General features: G+C 35.0%; 1 pseudogene; it reads right to left on the bottom strand.

Annotated features, from left to right (window-relative positions):
- The window catches only part of LOC149235139 (UDP-glucuronic acid decarboxylase 1-like), a 39,101-nt pseudogene extending 17,926 nt beyond the window's left edge, over positions 1 to 21,175 (bottom strand).
- Positions 21,176 to 24,491: the final 3,316 nt, after the last annotated feature.

Here is a 24,491-nt window from a genome sequence, read left to right as displayed (position 1 = left end):
AGTACATGGGGTGGGTCATCAATGAGGAATTAGGTGGCTCAATTTGGGTTTGCAAAGGTGGATCTTTGTCCATCATTTTGATTTCAGGGGTTGGCATGGTCACAAGAGGGTCTGAATTTCCTATAGTGGGGAGGGGGTCAAAATGAGTGCTAGTAGATTACTACTTCTCAATGTGTTTGGGTTGAGTGGGGGTGGGTTGGGGGGATGTTGAGCACATTTATTTTCCCCCATATTTGGTGAAGTTTTCCTCATCAAAAGTGGAGATGGGGTTACGGTTAGAATTTATATCAAAAATAAGGAAATGCCTATATGTATGGCCACACACATGACATATTTAGCATTGAAAGGGGATATGCTTGTAATCAAATGTTTGTTTCTAGAGTTCACCATAATAATAAATATCAATGTATGCTGGGAGAAACTTTGAGATATTTCTATAAGCGTTGATGTAGACATAAGCCTATACCTGGATTTATTTGTAGCTATGGAAGCTTTTACAAAATTTCAAACAAACATGCCGATGTTGGAAACGATTTTTGCATCCCAGATTTCCAATAGAAATGAGTACATTCTGATCCAAATTAGATATGCGATGAAATATTCTTTATCGAGTACAAATATCTCCATCCGAAAGTGAAGATATGGTGGACACCTAATCCTCTGTGGGTTAGTGTGGAAGCAGAATAGACTAAGGAAGTCAAAGAGACCTTGGGATGTGGAACCCAACGGTCACATAATGTACTATAAATGTATATCATTTGTTAATAAAAAATGTACTCTCATGTTTTATCTTTCATATTCTGTTGTTGCCTATGTGTGTGTTTAACATGGTATCAGAGTAGGCGTATTCCTACCCTACATAATTACTTTGAGTCATTTTTTTATGGCCTTATTGTGTAGATCATTTCTACCATCAGTTCTGCATTTCATGAATATTTTCTCAGCTAAATTCTAGCTGTAACCTTTGTCATTTCTCCAACACCATTTTTGGGTTCCCTCTACTTTATAACTCCCTATTCTGCCTATGTTCTGCGAAAACACTGCTCTCTTTCTATTATTCACCTGCATATAAAAGCGTTGCACCTCTGCTCTGCTCTGACATATAATACGTTGATGGTATCTACTCTGACATATAATACATTGCTGGTACACTACCCACATTGATTTAGTTTCCCATAACTGTTATTGATCCTATTATTCCTAAAGGTATAATAGCCGACACTATAGACGATGATGAGGAAGATAATCATTACTATATTCACAACCACCACCTTTCGCCAGTCGTGCTTTAGGTTTGCAAGAACCCCGGCCTTGCACGAGTTGCAGTCATAGCACAACTGGGTCGAGTTGTTGCTCCAAGTCCTACAGTCAACATCAGACGTGGCGTTCGCTTTACCGGTCCAGTGAATCAGGCTCACATAGGTGAAGTCACACAAGGAAGGGGACCTTTGTGTTTGTTGCCTCCCGCCTCAATTCTGATCATGGAATATATTTTCCAGGGGTCATCTTCACTCATTTCAGGGGCTGGCTAGCAGAGTTGTCGGTTGTTGTGCCAGATGTTTTTGCTATTTTTTGCAGAGGAAGATTCTTTTATCTTATTTCTCATGTGCCTTTCCTGATTTACGAGAATTGAAACAATATCAGTACCTTTGAAGATCATCTCCGAGAGAACAACAACCATATCACTGCCGCTATGCTTCTTAGTCCCCTGCAATGATAACAACACACCAACGATGTTAGAATCCCCTTTGTCTATGTTCGCAGGAGTAGATTTGTGCTCTTCAATGATATGGGTATATATTATGGTCATAATTGTGGTTCTACGTTAACCCTTGATTCAACCTATAATTCCTTGTGCTCTCCCATGGAATGATGTCGAATTGGATAATTTATTCCAGAATTAAAATATCAGTGAGTCATATAATTGTAATAGGTTGTAGCAAACTCATCAAAGTATTTATCCATCTCCTATCTTTGTCTATAAGAAAAGGATTGTATCATTGAACAGACTAGAATAGTATTTTTTTATTAACCAAGAGGAGACCAAATTCGAAGGAGTCATTGGTTGTTTATGATACAGATTTGAAGTTCCTCTTGGAACCATTTTTTCCTGTAGCAGGTTAATTTTGGAGAAGTCAATACCTGAGTGCTAGAAAATGATGTTGTCGTGTTCAACTATGTAAAATTCCAATGCGTTGAATGGTTAAGGTATGTTCACTTTTGAAGACCGAAATATGTTAAGTAACATGCTTTTAAAAGAGACCTGTGCTTAGTTCGGTGGTATTAACTTTTAATAAGGTCGATACATATATTAAATTGTGAAAGAATATGCGTTGGTCATTTTTGTTAAAGAGGATGTGTTGGTTATGTGAAACCCATGAGGCCATGGTGTATATATGAGTATTGTTTCATTACTCACTGCTGAACTGAAGATCAATAGTTTCATTTCATGGAGAAAAAATTATTATTTCCTGTAAGGGATGACATAGATGTCCTCCTAAATATGCTAAGTTTTTGCATGTTTTTTTGAGTGCTGCCATTGACTACAGTCTTGCTTATATTATATGAAGAAATTGATGATATTGAAAGCAATTGTTTTGGAAAAACTTGTAACAAAGTTTCACCCCAAGGTTTCGAGGGTGAGCACTTCATCATCTGCCATTTCAAAATTAGCAAATGTAAGGCACTTCTTATGTGCTTTCAGCTTTGCAGTTTATGAGATTATGTACAACTCTTTCTCTAATGATCTTTTATCCCACAATTACAATTGTTCCACATGCTATCATACATGGTTACAAGAATGTATTAACAGTCATTATTGAACTTGACTATTCTTTTCCACTGGCCGAGAAACTGAAGGAGTATTTGAAGGATCCAACCAAGTTTGCAATTGCTGCTACCCCAGTTGTGGCATTGTATTTAAAACTCATTATAGTTTTTATGTTCAGTGTTGAAGTTCTCGTAGAGTATTAAATTATATAGAAGTGATCCCCTTATTCCAGAAGTTGTATAATTGCACCATTAAGCTAAAACCTAGTGCAAATTGAAATTGGACCAACTTCTAATATCTTTGAAATAAGTGTATTTAATAGAGTTTGATTTGTTGATAAAATGGGAAGAATTTATGGAGCATTAGAGTTACTGAATACACTAATACATTCTAGTGTTGAAAACATAGTCGAAATCAACAAAGACTCTCTCTTTGAAATTCAGGCATGTGTACAATATGCACAAGAACAAATTGATTTTTTGTAGCTTGAATCTCAATTACAGCAGGAAGAATTACAGCAGTGGATTCATCATTCTGAACTTGTTTCTGTTCAGAAGATTGAAACAGACTCCCATAAACAACAATACAATAATGCTATAGTTCATTCAGATTTAGTACCTAATAAGGCAGCAAGGTTACATATAGATGCAGAAGTTTAGCGTGAACCTCCCAAGCCCATCATCAGACCTTGGGAAGAGCTTGTCCATAACAAGCATAGAACTGGTCTTGGATATGACAAGGACTTGTCCTTTCATATTCCAGACTACTCCAAACCAATCCAATTTAAAAGTGCTGGATTTCTTCAGGATGGTTCATCTTCTCCTGCTCCTCATGACAGTTCTCCTCCAGTTGTTCCAGATTTTGCCCCTCTTCAACAGTAATAGACTGTGAAATGCCAACACTGTGACTGAGTTGGCCATCTGAAAGATCACTATTTTGATCTTCATCTATGTAAGCACTGTCATAAAACCAATCATTCTTCAAATAGATGCTTCAGAAACAAACCTCTTACAAGAACAAAGATTCATCTTGGATGGATCGTTTCTTGGCAATGGGCATCAATAGCCAAGAAGATATTCTAGTCACATGTCAGAACTTGTTCAAGAGTATTGAATAGTCTTGCAGTTGAGTTTTCTCCATCATCTCACCTTGTATCTGACAGGGGGGAAATGATGGTCATATACAAGCTTCAAAGCCACATCAAGCAAGCCTGAGCCACAACCTGCCACACAAGTTTCACAGTTGTATCCAGAGACAAAGATGCCCCTGAGCATGCCTTCAGTTGGTAATCTGGGACACTTCCTCTAGCAGAAGACTTCAACTTCTTACCAGTTTTAGAAGAATTCCAGTAACAAAATTGGGGACACTTCCTCTAGCAGAAGAATTCAACTTCTTACCAGTTTTGGAAGAGTTCCAGGAATTGCATTAAGCATTCCAGAGTTGTTGGTCATCCTTAAACCATCAGAGGTTGAGACTTCCCTTTTCAGGTTGAAGTTATCCCTTTTATGCGGGGTGAGACCTTCCTTTCATGGTTGAAGGCTTCCCTCTTCAAAACATCAGGAGCACTTCCTCTAGTAGAAGACTTCAGCTTCTTGCCAGTTTTGGAAGAGTTCTAGGAATTGCACTAAGCATTCCAATGTTGGTGGTCATCCTTAAACCATCACCCTTTATACCAACATTTTAGAGAGCACATTCAACCTAGTGTTACCATGCATTTTAGCACATTTTGTATTACAACTCTCTTCTTGGACTGATACATAACCCTTCGGATTAGGGGGGAGATGTTGGACACTTAATCCTCTATGAATTAGTGTGGAAGCGGAATAGACTAAGGAAGTCCAATAGACCTTGGGATGTGGAACCCAATGGTCACATAATGTACTATAAATGTATATCATTTGCTAATATAAAATGTACTCTCATGTTTTATCTTTCATCTTCTGTTTCTTCCCATGTGTGTGTTTAACAAGATAGAATCCAACATAGTTTAAGAAATAAAAATCTTTTCAAAAAATTGTGTTTTCTCTTCAATGCTTCCCAATATTATAGTAAAAAAGCTGTTGGTGCCTAGTTCCAATTTAATTTCCCCTTTAGGTTTCCACTTTAGCTAGATCCAATGGCAAAGTGCCTTCTTTGAGGGCAAAATACCGAAGAATTTCCCAATGAGTGTGTGATCTTGTATATATTGGATATATTACCCAATACGACTTGATTGCACTTCAATTTTTGGCTCTATGGTAGCTGTGGGGAGGCAATTCCTCGAAATTCATTTCCCATCTAGGGACTTTGTGGAGAACTATTTCGATTAGCCCTAAGAGTTTTGCCAGAAACCTTATGGTTTGGGGGAAAAGATTGTCCAATCTAATCGTAGCTTGCTGCAATTTGACACTATGAAGGGGCTCCACTCCCTCTAATGGCACTAGCTCTGGGAAGAGTAGTTGAAAGGCCATGCAAGAATCAATAGTTAAGGTTTTAATCCAAAACAAAAATTTGTAGAGCTCTCTTCTTACCAATCATAAAATATCATAATCTTAAATTGAAAAAATAACATAGGATGCCTAGGCTTGGCTCAAACTTTGGGGGATTAAGGAGGCGATCATCATGGGAAGCAAGGATAGTATCAAAAATACTATTACCTCCAATTTTAAGGACAAAATGTGGGATGGTAAGGAGTTGGAGGGTAAAATGAAGCTAAGATATTATAAGGAGGTGATCAACCCCACCCTTGATAACCAGAATTATCACTCTAAGTTGACCAAGACTGAGAAGAAAATGAACATCGCTAAAATAAAAACTAATTCTCATGAGCTTTGAAGTGAGACTAGGTAGTGGCCATTATCATCATCATTATTCTCTTCATAATAGATATAAAAAATTACTAAAATGAATAAATTAAACCATTATTCCAATTATATAAAAAAAAAAAAAAAAAAAAAAATTAATTAAGTAATCTAATTTAAAAGAATTATAATAATTAAAATCACTTAGCATAATTTAGTATTTATTATAATTAACATACAAGAAAATTTCGATTGTAAACGAATTTAACTAAACTAAAAATTTCTTACCATGGTATATTCATTGGTCTATTAAAAACTCAAACAAAGTTTGAAATGACCATGAAATTTATTTATAATCAATTAAATAATTTAAATTTCGAATAATATCAAAATTCATGGAGACAAATAAATGTGGGATTTAATAACTATTTCGAATTATATCAAAATTCACCAAATGAATGCGGGATTTAATAACTATTTGGAATAATATCCAATTTCATCAAATGAATACGGGGTTTAATGATTATTTCGAATAATATCAAAATTCATCAATTGTATAAGTATTTTAATTTAAATAATTTAATGTGAAAGTACTATTTAATTTTATAATGGATAAATTCAGGTAAATTTTTGTTTTTCTCATATAAATAATTATGAATTAATAGATATTATAAAATAAATACAACACATACTATTAATTATAGTTAAATTATAAAAATAAATAAATTTAAGATTTTAAAATAATTTTTGGATCGAATCTTATAATATAATATTTAAAAATAAATAAATTATAATAATAATATATATATATATATATATTTTAAACAGATATGTTCTAAATTTAGAGTAATACCAACTTTCGTATTGAATAAACGAATATCAAATAAAATATTTAAAATATTGATGATGATGTTGATGGTAAAATATTGATGATAATGTTGATGGTGGTTAATGTCTGCTAAGACTAAACATTGATTTATCGGACGTAAAGAAACAAATTATTTATTTTGATTTAAGATTTTATTCCTATGCTAAAAAACTTAGAGAGAAACAGTTCACTATAATTTTGACATTGTAAAAGGCTAAAAAATAAGTATTATAAAATTATAGATAAAATTTTTATATAAGCAAATTTATTTTTAAACAAAATCAAAATGAAAAACAGAAAACGACGCTACGCTTCTAAGTGCAGAGAAGTTACCGATATGTGAGATTTGGTGAATATGTGGCAGCGCAGACAAGTTACCGATATGTGAGATTTGGTGAATATGGGGCAGCAAGATGATGGAAACCCCCCTATAACGCTAAACAAAGAATTCTTCGAAATAAAATGAAATATGGAAATGCGCATAGGGCACTCTAATATCAACGAAAACCCATAACAATCTCGCATGCTACATTTCCCACTTTTTATGTTAATAAAAATGCGTTCCACTTTTTTTTAAATGCGAAAGGAATATATTGGTGAACCAACCAAATAATTAAAACAAATATAATTAGTAATTTTTTTTGAATAATTTGTTTTAATTTTAAGTAATCTGATTGAGTGAATAAAACATTATATTACATAATGTTTTACAATGCCATTGCCGTTTTGAGTTATGGAATACTTTGAGACTTAATATATGAATTTATATTTTATTTGCGAAAAATATTTTTTTGTTTATTATATAAATTTAAATTTGATTTGTTACACATTTTTGAAATGCAAAAATAAAATATTAGTTAATAAAAATTATTTTGATTTCAAATCTAAAAAATTCTACAATATCACTGCCATATTGAGTCATAGAATACAATGAGACTTTATATATGAATTAATTATATTTTATTTGCCATTTTTTTGTTTATTATATATAAATTTAAATTTTTTAAATTTAATTTGATTTGTTACGAATTTTGGAAATACACATAGTAAAATATTAATTAATAAAATTTATTTTGATTTCAAATCTAAAATATTGTAACTGATCAAATATTTTAAAATATAAACTTTTCAAAAAATGAAAATAAAATAAAATTAATACTTATCTAAATTTCAAATTAAAAGAGATCTATCTTAATTCCTAATAATACTACTTATATTATATATAAATTTCATATCCTTATACATAATACAATTCTTATTTTACAATTTATTAAAATCTAACCGCACATATGGTTCCATACTTATAAACATATTTATAATTTGTTTAATTTTAATTTTTGAAAATTACTATCTAATAATAAAAACGACAGTTACATTAATATGCAAACTATTAATCTAAAACACCGATTAAAAGAGAATGTAATTTTCGAAAAGCTTCGAACGAGAACAATAAGAATACATAATATATCCATGCACTAGCGCCCTACAACCCAGTCATGACCACTTCTCGATCAATGATGAATTATTTGACCAAAACCAGTGAACAAAAGCGTCGAAAGAAGAGGATTCACGGATATTATTATTTACAACAACGGTTCACAACATCTAAACCCGTAACATAACGTTTGGCTGCAAAATATCTGGCATAATGTTTTTGCCGTATACATCTGTTCATTTGATATTGAATATACCTTACGCCAAAATAGATCATAGTTGGGTTTGAACTTGAAATTAACTAATCACTGGTAATTACTCACCGGTCGCATGGCCTCTCTATTGCCTTAACAGTTTCAGTTATCTTTGGATTATTCTTTTCATCTGCAATCATTGAACAAAATAATAAAACAAAACAGAATACATATATGCGTGATGATTACTGTACAATTATCTTTAAAAAAATTGTATACCTAGAGTACCCCGCTACGGTAAAAAAAAAGAGGGAACGGTGCAACAAACCCCATCGAAACTACAGAGCTTTCTTTTCAATGAGGTACAAAACACATGAATGACTGGAAGCAAGGTGGATCATAACTAAGATGGATCAAAACTTAACATGAACAAAAGCTACCTAGAAAGCAAGGAAGAATACACGAATTCATCCTAGCGTCGCTTTAGAGGAGTCCAACTCCCATTGCAAAACGAAAAGAAACAGAATAGGGCTCTGTTCAAAACCTCATAATACTAAATTCCATATAATTGAACATTTAGACTATGCACGCTCCTTGTAATGGTTATTTGCTCTAACTGTTCCACTGACTCCCACTCCTTTGGATTCGCTTGCTACTGATTAAACCTTCATCATCCCTTCGGCAGAGATCGACCAGGAATTCCAAACTTTTCGGAAACGAAAATGAAAAGACTCGGAAGAATCAAATCAAAAATGGGAAATCAGACCAACCATGGACTGCTTAACTTAAATCTAAGGAAAAGAAAAAAAGGAGTCGGAGGGTAGAATCAAATCTTCAAACACCGAAATATCGACAGTTATCATCACAGAATAAAACTAAAACCCCACAATCTCGCGTCACCTCGCCGCTCCTCTCGTCTTTTCTCATTTCGTCTCCCGGTCAGCTAAATGAAACCGCTCCTATCTCCCATCTAACAAGTGCAATAACCAGAACGAATTCCAATAGATTTCCATCGTGTTTATTACATTTGAATTCTGCCACCTGTCATCCACGATGACAAATAGTACCGTTATATGCTCCGTCATGCCGCCCTCTTGAGTTTTGAATTTTTCCATAGGTTCATGGTATGGCATTTTAATTTAATGTTCTTTATATGTTATTTTTCAAAATATTTTTTAATTAGATATTCATATATGTTTTTTTTCTTTTATAGATTATTTTTTAATTATATATATATATATTCTTTTACATGTTACTTTTTAATTAAATATTCACATATATGTTTTTTTCTTAAATTTTAATTCGTTGCAAGAAATTTTGAATAATGATAAGTGAACAATCATGTACACTTAACTAAATGGTTCTCTCTTTTGCACCTAAAGGCTTGACCACATAGCCAGACACATGTTCAAATTGCTCTTAACAAATCCGACATACCAACTTTGATTTCAAAATATTGGGAAAACCACAATTATTTCCAATTGTGTCGAATAAGTATAACTAATTAAATAATTAATTATGAAAAGTTGTAATCGGGCTTTTAATGCATCCGATAGCGGCCTCACCATACATACATGCCCATGCTTTTCCATTCCGCATCCATCGTTTCTCCGGGAGCTCGACTGCCCATCGCATCAAACTTTTTCTGGGAAAAGGTGACCCACCATCTCCGAGCTGGCATCCGCTGTGCTGGCCCATTTTCAAACCAACGCTCGCGCCCAAAACCGTCGAAGCTCCTCTGCAACCCCTCTCCAGCGTACACTCCATCCTGTTCACGGTGCTGGCTCACCTCGCAGGTCCGCTCACGGTGCTGAATCCCGGCAGGCTGGCAGATATACTGATCAGGCGAAGTATCAGCAAAATGCACAAGCAATCAAGCCTGAATCACCGCCGGGACGAAGAAGTCCAGGCCCCAGCAGATTCAGATCTCTATTCCCCCAAATCTGAGAAGCCTAAATCACTGCCAAAACCGATGCACTATGTCCTGAAAGAGCAGCGTTGGTTGTTTGTTTTGGTGGGTATATTGATAGCCTCTACGATCTTCATTCTCCAGCCCAGTCTTGCAAAACGAGACATAAGGAAAAATATAGGTGGCGCCGAGAAATTTTTGTCCAACAGAGCGGGGAATTCTGGAGTTCAGAAGACAACCACTGTTTCCAGGATCGTGGGTGGTGTGAAGAGGCAGCCTCTGAGAATAGTTGTAATAGGGGGCGGCAGGATTTGTGGGCAGCCATCTGGTTGACAGGCTACTGGAGAGGGGAGACAATGTGATTGTTAACATCGAGCAGAAATTGAACAACGAAGGCCTCCATTTCAAATACAGTTTATAATATTATTGTTATCCATTTCCATCTATGCGATACGTGTAGAAAGTTATTATGTTACTGTTATCCATTTCCCGTTATGTATTCTTGTTCGGCGTGTTCTCCTTGATTTGTTTTTCTCCTAGCGAAATATCTTCCGAGTCCGATATCTCCATAATCTGCGTTACTAAGTGTATCATTTAAAAAGATTATATATCAATTTATTTCTAGATTTTATGTTTATGTGATTCATGATATAATATTATATATTTTGGTCAGTTGAACTTACTCCTTATTCCGGTCTTAATGATGAACTTAGATATAGATTTGAATAATTTCTCTTGAAAATATGAAAATTATATCAACCTGTTATAAAAAAAAAAACTCGTTTTCTTGTAAGGCTATTAATCATGGAGTTTGATCCATGGTTATTTCTGCACTGCCCAGTTATTGAGTATAAAGATCCTTTATTACGGATACATCATTTTATGGTTTTGACATGAAACGTGTTGTATGCAATTAAAACATGTAAATTCAGGGGGAAATTATTGTTCCAGGGCTCAACTCACTTTTATTGAAAGTCTTGCAAGAGTGTTAACAATTGGTTTTGTAGCTGCTTTGATTGCTCTGGCTTCCAGAGCAAAATATCCCTTGCATATAAGATATTTCTTTTAAAAAGACTTTGAAATGTTTTGATTTTCTGCTCTTCAAATTTTTTTACCGACTTTCAATGAGATAGGAATTCAACATTGAAGAAGTTTGCAATGTTAGGATGAAGAGATAACTTACATGTTGTGAGAGTAACATATGTTAAAAGTAACCATGATTGAATGGAAAATTAAAGCTTACGTGTTTACACTGTACACCAGTGGACTGTTTTGGAAGAAATCTGTATAGGATAAAAAATTGTAGCTTTCAAAGATTATCATTTGGATGGAAACAAGGAAATAATAGCTATGGAAGTTGGAGTTATCAAAGTATCTGACTCATGGATTTCTTGATATCTTACGAGAGAGGTAGTTTAGAACTCTAGGTTATGCATTTATGATCACTTCTTTTCAACATTATTTTGTTCATTGGAAAGTGAAGTTTTTGGCCTTTAAATTATATATGGTTGTTTTCCTTAATGAGGCCCACGATAATTTGGCTTGGTTGTTTTCCTTAATGAGGCTTAGGATAATTTGGTTTTTTCTGATTATTTTGATAATTTGATTTTTTCCAATTACTCTTGACTATTTCAATTATCTTTATTTTAGTAACTTCATTTCTCCTCACAACATCACCTAAATGCTACATCTACATCTACCTCTCTCTAGACGCTACTAGACTGACATGAAAATTGGTACATCCAAAGCATTAAGGTTAGAGGTACTTGAAACATACCACACCCCTTTCAAATTTTCATTTTGCTTCCGGTATCTCCTTTTATCCCTATTGTTTTCTAACTACATAAACCATTTTGCATCCCTTTCATTTCTTTGTTATTCCTCCCATACCCACTTTTAACTCCATTTTCTAATTGGATTCCGGTAAATCTAAAACATGAACTCTACCCTGAAACCTACTTACAAAGGGCCATTATGTAATTACAAAGGACCATTATGTAATGAGAGAGGTATTAGTTTAAAGTAAGACTACATGGTATAATTAGATGGTAGGGTGTCACAAGGCATCAGGACGTGGGTTTAACTTGGCATATTGAAATTCATTCACATGAGGAGACATTATTTATTTCTATTCTTTTTCATTGCAAGGAAAATAATGACAATTTTATGGTATTGGAAATTATGTTGGTAATCAAAGGCTAAGAAGTTCAAAGCTTCTTTTTATTTTTTCTTATCAAAAAGAATTAATTGTGTTATTTTATTCTTATTAATGATGTTATTTTATTTTTATTAAGGAAAACATTTCCGAAGGTAGAGTGCTTTTTTTTAAGGGATTGTTTTAGAATAGTCCAATTAGTTCCACGGAAAAGATCTATACCTTTTTATAAATTTCTATATGAATCAAGCCAAACAAAAATTTCTTTTAAATTATGTTGAGTTAGAGTTAAATTTATCTATATGATTGATTAGATATTTTAAGTTTGACAATTTGGGGGCCTTATAGCTAATCAATTATGTTTTATGTATGGCTAAATACCAAGTCTTGAACATGTGAACTATCTATACACTCAACGGAAGGACTCCTTATTGTTATTATGATACAATTGAATGTAAAATCTAATATGGATTCCATTTCTAACCCAAATTTGTACTTTTACAATATTGATTCTTATGCCTACATTACAAAAGGAATAATTTCAAATAGTTTCCATATGAGGTTTCTAAACATTTATATTGAATGTTGAAATAAATATGTTTTTTTTTTTTCTATTTATTTTTATTTTTATGTTAGTTACACTAAATATTATTTGTTTATTTCCTTGTTACCATGGTACCACACCTTTTGGTATGAATAGAAAAACCACTCTTCAAAAGCATCTATGATTCTTAAAACATCTTAGCTATGTTATCATTTATGGAAGATACATATCTTAGAGAGCATGAGTTCATTCTTAAATCGACACCTTGTTTCCAAAGGGACCCTAACTTCTCAATGACCATGACTGAGGTTATTATAATTACTTTTCAAGTCTATTCAATGCCTTTAATGGATTTTTGGGCTAAATGCCTACAAGATATCAAGCTCAATATTATTGTTTGTTTTCTTCTTTTTGGTGTTCTTGAAATTTCTTAAAAAGTTATGTTTTATCAACCTCAATATTATTGTTTTGTTTTCTTTTCCTTGGCTTTCTTGAAATTGTTTAAAAAGTTATGTTTAAAATGGTTTTTTTTTTTTTTTTTTTCAAAATGAAAACTCTCTTTAGCCATAAAAATGAGATCGGCCTTTCAAGTGCTTTCTTCTTTTAATATTCAATGGATTTCTCTCTAACCATTTAACCTTGTTTTCATTTATATTGCTCTCTAACCATTTAACCTTGTTGTCATTTCCATGCTTTGGATTATTTTTTTACAACAATTGTCTTGCACAGATTAATAAAATTTATCAATAATATATGTTTCTCTTTTAGCTTTTGAATACACTTTTACATAACACTAACCCTTTCTATTTGTAAATATCTCTGTGTTTGTTTAATTGCAACACTGGCAGAAGCCATTCACAGATACACTATTTTGTTAATGTTATTTTTGTTTCAATCTCAAAAGAAGTCATTAAAGCTTCTTAGATATGATAATTCACATTATTATTATGAATAGAAAAAAGAGATAGTTATGTTTTTCTTTCCAAGATGATGTGATTTATTTTAAGAAGACTTTATTCCCTAGGCTAATTCAATGGTATTGAATTACTCAAGATTGATAATGATTAATATTATATTATATGTATGGTTTACAATTGCAAGTTTGAAGTTATCATTATTTAAGTTAATTTTAGTGAGTTTATAAAATATCCACATGTATAACAAATTTAACATTAAATTTCTCTATTGCACACTATCTATATTAAAAATATTGCAAATTTGCAAATTAGCTTTCTCATGCAAATCTCCATGTTGTGATAAAATTCTCCTTTGTAATAATACAAATATATTTAATACAACATGACATCCTCTTTAAAATTACTTCCCTTATTTTAATAAAGTGTTATATTTTTTTTTTTGGGTAATCACAAATATATCTGACGGGTTCCTCTACAATTGAAGTTAGAAAACATAATTCCATTATAAGTCAATATGTGTTTTTTTTTTTTTTTTTCCTTTTTTCAATATTAAGAATTCCAAATGTGGTCTCAAACACATCACATCTTATTTATTTTATTATGAACATCATTCTCTAATCCATTTCAATTTATTTTTTTCTAAACACACCAAATCTTATTAAATTTATTATAAATGTAACACTTGGTGACAATAGGAATACATGTGATTAATATAAGAATGCAATATAAAAATATCAAGGTAACAATCCTAGTTCTTTAACAAGGTAGACATACTGACTGAATGGCCATAACATATTGCTCGAAATAGAGGGAGGAAAATGTTATAAGATTTGGTCAATGGTAATATAGTTATTTTATGACTAGGAGATGATTTATCCTAGAGTGCAAGCTTGATAGTTTCTTTTCGAGTTTCTCAGTGTTGGCTACTACAAATCTAAACTAAAACCTTGGCTTTTGTGAACTTAGAGAATTGAAAGAAAAAATAATGAGATAAATTCAGTAATTACTTCCCAACTAAACATAAATATGCACTTTATGGTGTCTTTCAAACAATGGGATAAACTTTTTTCATTTTTTATAAGAGGCATTAGAACCTAGAATCTACTCTCACAAAAATAATTTTGGTTGGGTGTAAGATAATGATGGTCTCACATGACACCTTAGTGATAATGCAAACATGTAAAAACAATAATAGATTAATTTTGATCGACGATTCGAGGTAATTCCCTAATGAAATTGAATATAACGTAAAAAGATGAAATGTAGGAAAATGAATTACCTTTCTAAATATATACAACTTTTTATTTATAGAACATGTGTATAGCTCTCTGAAGTTTGAGTTTTATTAAGAATGGTATGTTATTTTTATGCAAAATATAATGCATGTGTTTCCATTAATGCTACTTTTAGATACCTAAATGATAGAATTTCACCACAAAATTTGTAGAATTGTAGAGAACATGATTTGTGTGTGTGTGTGTGTGTATGTGTGTTAAATTATGAAAGTCATTGTATCTGTGACATCTCCTATGGGTTAATTTCCCTTGTAAGAATTGTAAATAATTCCCCTATAATTATGTAATTATAAAATTAAAATGGTTAAGAAAGGGAGACAAATTCCATTGTTTGAGGGAAATTGCTTTAGGAGTTAGTCTGAGTGGTGTTAATGGAGCTAACTGTGTTACTAAATTCAACTGGAAAAATGAAGGACATGCCCATGTGTCTTTTAAGAATGACTACAAGAAAGAAATGGACAAGCAAATATTAAGAAGATGGGCCACATTGCCTAAGGCAGTTAGACCATGTAGACCACATAGGGAGAGGACTCCTTCATGGAGGGAGAATAGAGAATGAAGGAGGAAGGTATGAGTGCTAAGAAAATCCTCTCAAATGATGAAGGAAGGGAGGAGGGGTGAAAACTAAGAAAAAAAGAAAAAGAAGAGGCCAGGGAAGGCTTCTGGGGGTGTTGATCATACAAAGGTCACATGTGTAGGAAGAGAAAGGAGAATAAGACAAGAGGAGGTTGAGAGGTTCCTAAGGACCAACCATATTGTTCAAAGGGTATAGAAGTTATGAGAACTAAGAGAATTCATGGAGAAGAGAAACTATGATCATAGTCAGCTGAGAAACCCATGGGGCTTGTTGACTCATAATCATAGAGTAATGTTTGTGCTTGATAGAGCTAACAAGTCCACCAGAGACCTTGTTGGTTGATAGCCATTGAAAGGTGGAGGCACACAAGGCTATTGGTCTGATAACGCTTTATGGTAGTTCCATGGGATTTGGGATGAAAACACAGGTGGAAGATTCCACTAAGCTGCTAGGTTGTGCACTATTATTACTTCAAAGTTAACATGGTTGATAAATCCTCATGACTGATAAATACTCTGTCTCATTTACTATATATATATCTCTTTGTATCTAAATTGAGACTTTGTGACAAAATCCCTATAGAACTGAACACATGAAGCATGTTATAACATGAGTAGACATTTAAGGTGAATGATATTACAAAATGGGGAAAAAAGTACATTAACGGGTTCTTTAGTGAAAGAACCATGGTATGAGAGTCCCAAGAAAAATGACAACCATAGTGTATACACATAGTCGAGACCTATACTGATGCTGATCAATGTTTGCCAATGGAATGAACGGTGATGCTAAATCATCTCTAGCACCTACATCTACACTTGAGATTGCTCCAACCATTAGATCAGTAGACATTTTATGGATCTCCGCAAGGTGCTTTATCGTAAAAGAATTAAATTGAGCACTCCATATTTTTGCCTCTGTAGAGGGGCTTCAAATTGTTTGCGCGAACATTGTAGATGCCTTCCATGTGATTACAAATTAAATATTTGTTTGTCAATACTGTTATGTAATTGACCCCATTGTGTTTTGCCTCTTTTAATCCCGCAACAAGTGTAATGTAGTATGCTTCGTTATTGGTTGTCTTTTCCTGCACTTCTCATATTCTATAAACCACATGATTTTTTACCCCATTTTGAAGGAGAAATTTTTAAGATGCTTGACCCGGATTTGGGCAGCATGATACTTCAATGCACAGTGTCCACTTTTCCACCATTCCGTGAGCTTAGAAGCACTGCATAGTGACAACAACAAAATAGATTCATGTTAGAATATGAAATATGATAAAATATCCTGATTGAAATTGATTATTTTTATTCTACCTCAAGTTTGAATGCACATCCTTGAAAAATAACACAAAATCAAATATCAGTGATAAGACTTTGGGCATAAAGAGAGCATCTTTATTTTTCTATTAGCATAAAGAGTTAATAATGCACGCTCATGTTAATAATGCATGCATGGTCATGAAAAAGAGTATGTAGCATGACAAGAAGAAATGAACCATTTAAGACAAACCTTGTCATGCTATCTAGGATTCTAAGGATTTCAAAATATCATCTTTTAGTAAGATTGACTAAAGAAATCCTGGAAAATGGTTTTTACTGTTACATTTTCAAAAACATTGCTATATCCAATGATTCCAATTGCAGTTGATTGTTAGTGTTTTCCAAAGCTACTGCTCGCATCTTGAAAGAGGGATTGGATTGGGTGGAGGGTTCCAAATAGAGAGAACACTCCTATGCTTATCCAGATCTCCATCAACAAGAGGCAATATCCAGGGAAGTCAAATCATGTAGGCAAGACAAGTCCAAGAAGGAGAGATTGGACACCACTTATAGCTATGATGGATGTTGAACTTAATTATCAGAGCTATCCAATTGTTTAAAGTCCAATGAAACAAAACAATTTTTTTCTAATTCTGCTTCCATTGTTTTGATAGTCATTCAACCTCCATTGCCTTTGTACATAAGATGAGAGGGCCCAGTTTAGATTGTATTATAACATGAGAAGGCCCTGACACCAGATAATTAGCACTCAGATGAATTTAGACAATGTATAACATGACGTGATTGTTCAGTGATCAAAGAAGAGGAAGAGCAAACTACTCTTTAGAACAGGCATAAAAGAGCAGCCTAGACTGTTCTACCATACTATGTACTAGACTGGACTATGAATGTCTAGACATCTTGGATGAGTTTATGATATATGTGATTGCTGTTGCATATATCTCTAGGTTGTTAGTTTTTATCAACCATGGTTTTCTTTTAAAAAAATATAGAAAATATTAATGTGAGCTTGTCCATCTTCCAAATTCACAATTAAGTTAATGTGAGCTTGTCTTTAATTATGTTATCAATCACTTATCACATGAGGGAATAGTTGCTTTCAAGTATGTTTGTACCTTATGTTTCTACTCTTCATTGAAATTCTTAGGTAACTCTTAGTAGCTTTGTCCCACTAATGGAGTTTGAACTTCTACATATAGAAACTTAGCTCTTTTTTATCCTTTTGGCGAGTAACCTCAACTAACACCATTACAAATGTCATTTACCTCAAGTTCCAGCAATTATTTGAAGATTCTCCATAACAGCTTTTCTCAATTGTATGTTAGCATCCATTTTCCTCCCCATTTGAGCTTGACAGCCTAGGCCCTCTATATTGTAGTCACATTTAACAAAGCCGTGCACTCATCTCTACAACAAGTACTATGAGGGCATGAATGATTTTTTGCACCTGCTCAATTTGTTTTTACTTTTCTACACACAATGTACTCATCCACCCTTAGTCTTCACAAACAAAAATAAGCATTGGTTAACCAAGAGTCTAGAAAGGATTCTTAGTACAGTTCAGTCCCAACGTTTAGCTTCCTTACAATCCTTTTGAAAAATGCTGAAAACATTCTGATCCCCTTGAAGACTCCTGGACTTACAGACTTCCTACTACAACCCCAGTTATTAGAGCTAGTGTGACAATAGAAATAGCATTATGCGTCTTTAATAGGCTAAAAAGGAGAGTATGTATTCACAAGAAAGGACATTTATGTAAGAAAATTGGGCCGACCTAATGGCAAAAGCATGCTGCTGAAGAATATTGGACAGAACCAACCTTAATACTCTGTAATGTGAATTACTAGTGTCAGCGTACATGAGAATACTAGGTCAACCAACATGGTTGTGGGAACAGTGATTACGCTCAAAACTATGAATGGATATTTTCTAATTCTCTTGCAAGGAAACTACTTGTGTACAGAAAACCAAGAACTAAGAATAAGGCACATACAAATTATATATCTCACTTAGAACATGGAGATACCGAAAACAAAGTATCTAAGGATACATTTCTTTCAAGTAGGTAATATCCATCCGAAAGATTATTTTTAGGTAGCAGCTAGAAACCCATTCACACTACAGAGATAAAGGAGTCGATACCTCCACATTGGCCCCCCGGTGATAGTCCATCGTCAAAGTCTCAGCTGTACATTTGCCCTCATCATAACAGCTTCTAACACCTGAGCATAAATCCTCTTAGTAAAAATAAAAATATAAATGATACAAGTGGACAAAGGATAATTAAAGCCTTAAACAGGAATACAGATGTTAGTTGTTCTAGGAACCAAAATTATGGGAATCACAGAAGTTACAATCAGGTCTGGGATTCCTGAAACGTTATAACCCATAAACATAGTTAACAATTGCATATCGTGCTCCTGGATGCTCCCATAATACATGACAGTACAAAGAAACAGTTAACCTGTACATTTTGTTTTATTTCTATGTATGTCTGCGAACTGAAAAAAGGCAAATACAGAACAAACAGAAAACTATAGAAGACACTATAGACCACACAAATGGAAGCAATCAATCCATACCTATAGGATTGACATTTCCCCAATATGTCTCCGTCTGTGGATGCTGGAGAGGATCCCCATATACCTCACTTGTACTGGTAAGCAAGAAGCGGGCTCCAATTCATTTTGCCAGACCCAGCATGTTCAATGTCCCCATCACATTTGTCTTGTATAAAGAATATTAAGAAAAACTTCAAAAACTGGATAAAGTGAAAGAGAACAGCAAATTTAGGAACCCTCCCAGAACAAGACATCCTAAGATTCACTCCCAAGAATGGACTTGAATTGAATTATTATTAATGTCCAAAAGACCAGAAGTGCAGACAATGGGACTGCCAAAAAGATCCCATTATAAAGTATTATGGAGGAGTTGCCTAACACGAAGCTAATAGCTAAAAACTAGGCAATAACCCCACTCCAAAGGAGTTAACAGCCTAAAATTAGGTAATTTTCGTTTAAGATCCAAAGGCAAGGAGGATAATCTATAGCCACACAACTCACATCCTTAATGTGGATCATTGTAAGTTGGTCACTGTCAGTAATCAAGGCAAAATATGAACATATCCTGCCAATATTATTGGAACCTATTATGTGTGCAATAGATGATTAAAGACGTGTGTGCAGGTGATAAATTCACCAAGATTTATCTTAGGACGACAAGTTGGGAAATTGGTGCAAACCGACCTTCTAACCTAAAAGCTCAGCCCATATTTCAAGCTCAAATCCATTTCTATGCAAATATTTCATAGGCATAGGTTGATCCGTTTACATAAGCATGGTAATATAGCAGATTAAGCAATTTATGGCATCGATGCAAAATGACCTATAACAGTTGATACCAAAATAAGGAAAAATAGTGAGATCTCCTGCACAGACATAAAAATTAAAGCCAACCAAAATAGCAAAAGATGCATAACAGGGCATTGTTTCAATAACGAGATCGAGAAAGTATGAGCTGGACCACCTCGGATCCATTCTCACTGTGGTCTGCCCCGCCCATATGGCATGAGTTTCAAAGGAATGAGACCAGTTGCATGTCACCAGCAATTTTGCTAGAATAGCAACCCTTCAGACCTGGGACCTAAGCCAAAGGATGTCCGTTGTTGCTTTAAGAACTCAAAAAAAAAAAAACAAAACAAAACGACGGACATCAAGCAGAACTTCAAAATGCAGAGGAAGTCAAAACTTGCCTACAAGGTGTGGATGTGATTGTCTTCACAGGATTGAACTTGTAGTGAACGGGAGACGCAGGGCATGCCAGATGGTAAATCTGATCGACCTCCAACAATATCGGCTCAACAACATCATGCCGGATGAGCTCGAAGCGAGGATTATTGAAGTGATGCATAACATTCTCCTTTCTAGTAGTGAAGAAATTATCGATAACAATCACATTGTCTCCCCTCTCCAGTAGCCTGTCAACCAGATGGCTGCCCACAAATCCTGCCCCCCCTGTTACAACTATTCTCAGAGGCTGCCTCTTCACACCACCCACGATCCTAGAAACAGTGGTTGTCTTCTGAACTCTAGAATTCCCCGCTCTGCTGGACAAAAATATCTCGGCGCCACCTATATTTTTCCTTATGTCTCGTTTTGCAAGATTGGGCTGGAGAATGAAGATCATAGAGGCTATCAAGATACCCACCAAAACAAACAACCAACACTGCTCTTTCAGGACATAGTGCATCAGTTTTGGCAATGATTTAGGCTTCTCAGATTTGGGGGAATAGAGATCTAAATCTGCTAGGGCCTGGACTTCTGCGTCCCGACGGTGATTCACGCTTGATTGCTTGTATATTTTGCTGATACTTTGCCTGATCAGTATATCTGCCTGCCTGCTGGGATTCAGCACCGTGAGCGGACCTGCGAGGTGAGCCAGCACCATGAGCGGGATGGAGTGTACGCTGGAGAGGGGTTGCAGAGGAGCTTCGACGGGAGCGCGAATGGAGCAAATGGAGTTTTGGGCGCGAGCGTTGGTTTGAAAATGCGCCAGCACAGCGGGTGCCAGCTCGGAGATGGTGGGTCACCCCTTCCCGGAAAAAGTTTGATGCGATGGGCAGTCGAGCTCCCGGAGAAACGATGGATGCGGGATGGAAAGGCATGGGCATGTATGTATGGTGAGGCCGCTATCGGGTGCATTAAAGGCCCGATAGTAGGCTGGTTAGCTTTTCCCCTAAATTTACAACAAAATTGCAACGAGATATCACACGGTTTTGTCAGCTGGAAGTCCTTGAAAAATAAATGCCAGGACTGAATTCAGCCAATGAGAAAATGAGTTGACACCAATTGCAACTGGATGGTAACTACAGTCTACGGTGCAATTGCTGTTGGAATTTAATTCCAATTGCAACATAAACAGCTGGACAGAAATCTGATTTGCTGTAGATATTCTAGACTGTTGGATGCCTCAAAGTCGTGCTTGATATTTTGCACATTACTGCGCATTAAATTTTCAGAATTAAATTCCCCTGCAACAGCCGACTTCATTTCTTCAAAAGGCATCACTGCTTGCTGCATTCAATACGCAGATAAGCTTTAGAAGATATTTTTATTATCTTATTGTTTAAAGTCAAATAATGAACAACAATTCTTTTTTATGTTAGAAGAATGTTAGAGAGTTTGAGAAATAGAAAAGACAGAGAAGAAGGCAGAGCAGAGAAAACAACAAGAAAACAGAGTCGCTGTGTTTTGGAGCAGCAATGCATTCTACAGGCTGTTTCAGCAACTGTCTGTGTGTTTCAGCAACAGACTGTGTGGCTGAAACTGGTGTTTCAGCAACTGTCTGCTAGATGCTGAAACACGAATCTGTGTTAAAAACAGAGTTTGTAAAAACAGAGTATGGAGTTTTTAGTTATTCCAGAACTGTAGTTCTGAAGAAGTTTGTAATTTTTATTGTCATTTTTATGGTTAATAAAAACAAAGCTTTTCTCCATATCTTCTTTGTCCAGATTTTTCTGATTTATTTGTGTTGAGTTGCTTCCTCTGTTTTGTTCGAAATTATCAGAAATTTCCATCATGGTATCAGAGCTGGTCTAGGCACTCAGTGAGTAAAAAACAGAGTTTGTTTTTTCACTGTAGGAGCTGTAAGAAGCTTATTGAGCAGATTTTCTCCAGCAGAGAAAGTTTTTTGCTTGTTTTTAATTATACAGTCAGTATCTCTTCTTTACTTATACAGGTTAAGATGGCAGATGCTGGAACTGGTTTGACAAATTCCCAACTGCCACAGTTTAATGGGAAAAATCACAGTTATTGGTCCATAACAATGAAAGCATTGTTTGCTTCTCAAGGAATATGGGAGCTGGTTGAAACTGGCTATGCTGAACCTGCAGATGCAACAGCATTGGCTGCTTTGACAGTAGCAGAAAGAGACCAGTTGAAGAGCGACAGGAAGAAGGATGCCAAAGCCCTCTTTTTTCTCTTCCAATCAGTACATGAAAGTGTTTTTCCACGGATTGCAGCAGCAAGTTAATCCAAGGAGGCATGCGATATTCTCAAAAATGCCTATCAAGGCATCGAGAATGTGAAGACTGCAAAGCTGCAGATGTTGAGGAGAGACTTTGAAACACTCAGCATGAAGGAATCTGATACAATAGATTCATTCTTCACTCAGGTTATTGGGTTGATAACCCAGATAAGATCTCATGGTGAGATTCTTGAAGAAAGAAGGATTGTAGAGAAGATCTTGAGAAGTTTACCCTCAAGGTTTGAAACTATTGTGGTAGCAATAGAATAAACAAAGGATCTCTCACAGTTCACAGTAGATGAACTGAGTGCTTCTCTTATGTCTCATGAACACAGACTGAGTAGAGGAACAGATTCCTCTTTTGAGCAAGCATTCAAGACTCTGATGTCTTTCAGCCAAGAAAAAGGTCGAGGCATAGCAAATAACAGAGGTCGTGTAAGAAGCCAAAACAAAGGCAGAAATAATCCTTCAAGCACAAGCGGAAGGAGCTGCAATCAGAACCAAGATGAAGGTTCAAGCAAACAGCAAGCTCATGGACAAAGGTATGACAAATCCCAAGTCCAATGTCATTATTGTAAGAAATATGGGCACTACGCCAATGAATGTAGGAAAAAACAAAATGACATGAATAGTAGGCAGAATACTAATTTTGCAAATGAAGAAGATAAGAATCCAAAGATTGTGCTATTAGCATGTAACATTGCACAAGACAAACAAGAAGATTTTTGGTTGTTAGACTCAGGTTGTAGTAATCACATAACTGGAAATATTGCAATGTTTGCCAATCTGGATGAAAATGTGAAATCTGAGGTAACAACAGGAACTGATAGTAAGATATCTGTCAAGGGTAAGGGCAGAGTCAGTATCCGAGCAAGAAATGGAGAACAGATGATTGTGCCAGAGGTATACTATGTACCTGGTCTGAAATGTAATCTTTTGAGCATTGGACAGCTCATTAACAAAGGTTACAATGTGTTCTTCAAAGATGATATGTGTACAATCAGAGACATACCTCCAAGTAAGAAGATCATTGCACAGGTGCAGATGACCAGCAATAGAATGTTTCCTCTCAAACTCAAGGTAGATTTGAAGGAAGGAAGAACTATTGCAGCTGTAACACAAGAAGTCTTTCAGGAACAAGTGAAAGGTGAGAATTGGTTGTGGCACTTGAGATTTGGACATCTCAATTTTGGAGGCTTGAATCTGTTGCACAAAAAGGCAATGGTAAAGGGATTGCCATTGATCGAGAAACCGGACAACCTTTGTGAAGGCTGCATCTTGGGCAAGCAACACAAAGAAAACTTTCCAGCAGCAAAGAGTATAAGGGCAAAAGCACCCTTGGAAATTGTTCACTCTGATGTGTGTGGACCGATGCAAATATCATCATTTGTTGGAAATAAATATGTTTTAACTTTCATTGATGATTACACTAGAAAAACATGGGTGTGTATGTTGAAACAGAAGAGTGAAGTGTTTGAGAAATTCCGCCACTTCAAAACTCTTGTTGAGAAGCAGTGTGGGCATTATATCAAAGTGCTCAGAACAGATAGAGGAGGAGAGTACATCTCCAAAGACTTTCTGCGTTTTTGCAGAGAGAATGGCATACAAAAGCAGTTCACTGTAAGGTATACACCTCAGCAAAACGGTGTTGCCGAAAGGAAGAATAGGACCATTCTTGACATGGTCAGAATTATGCTGAAGGCAAAACACTTGCCGCATGAGTATTGGGCAGAAGCTG

The sequence above is a fragment of the Pinus tabuliformis genome, chromosome 8 (genome assembly GCF_031772625.1).
Source record: "Pinus tabuliformis cultivar Carrire ecotype Pingquan chromosome 8, CPIR1, whole genome shotgun sequence".
Taxonomy (NCBI): Eukaryota; Viridiplantae; Streptophyta; class Pinopsida; order Pinales; family Pinaceae; genus Pinus; species Pinus tabuliformis.
The sequence above is the reverse complement of the archived record's forward strand: the minus strand, read 5'-3'. Positions and strand labels throughout refer to the sequence as shown.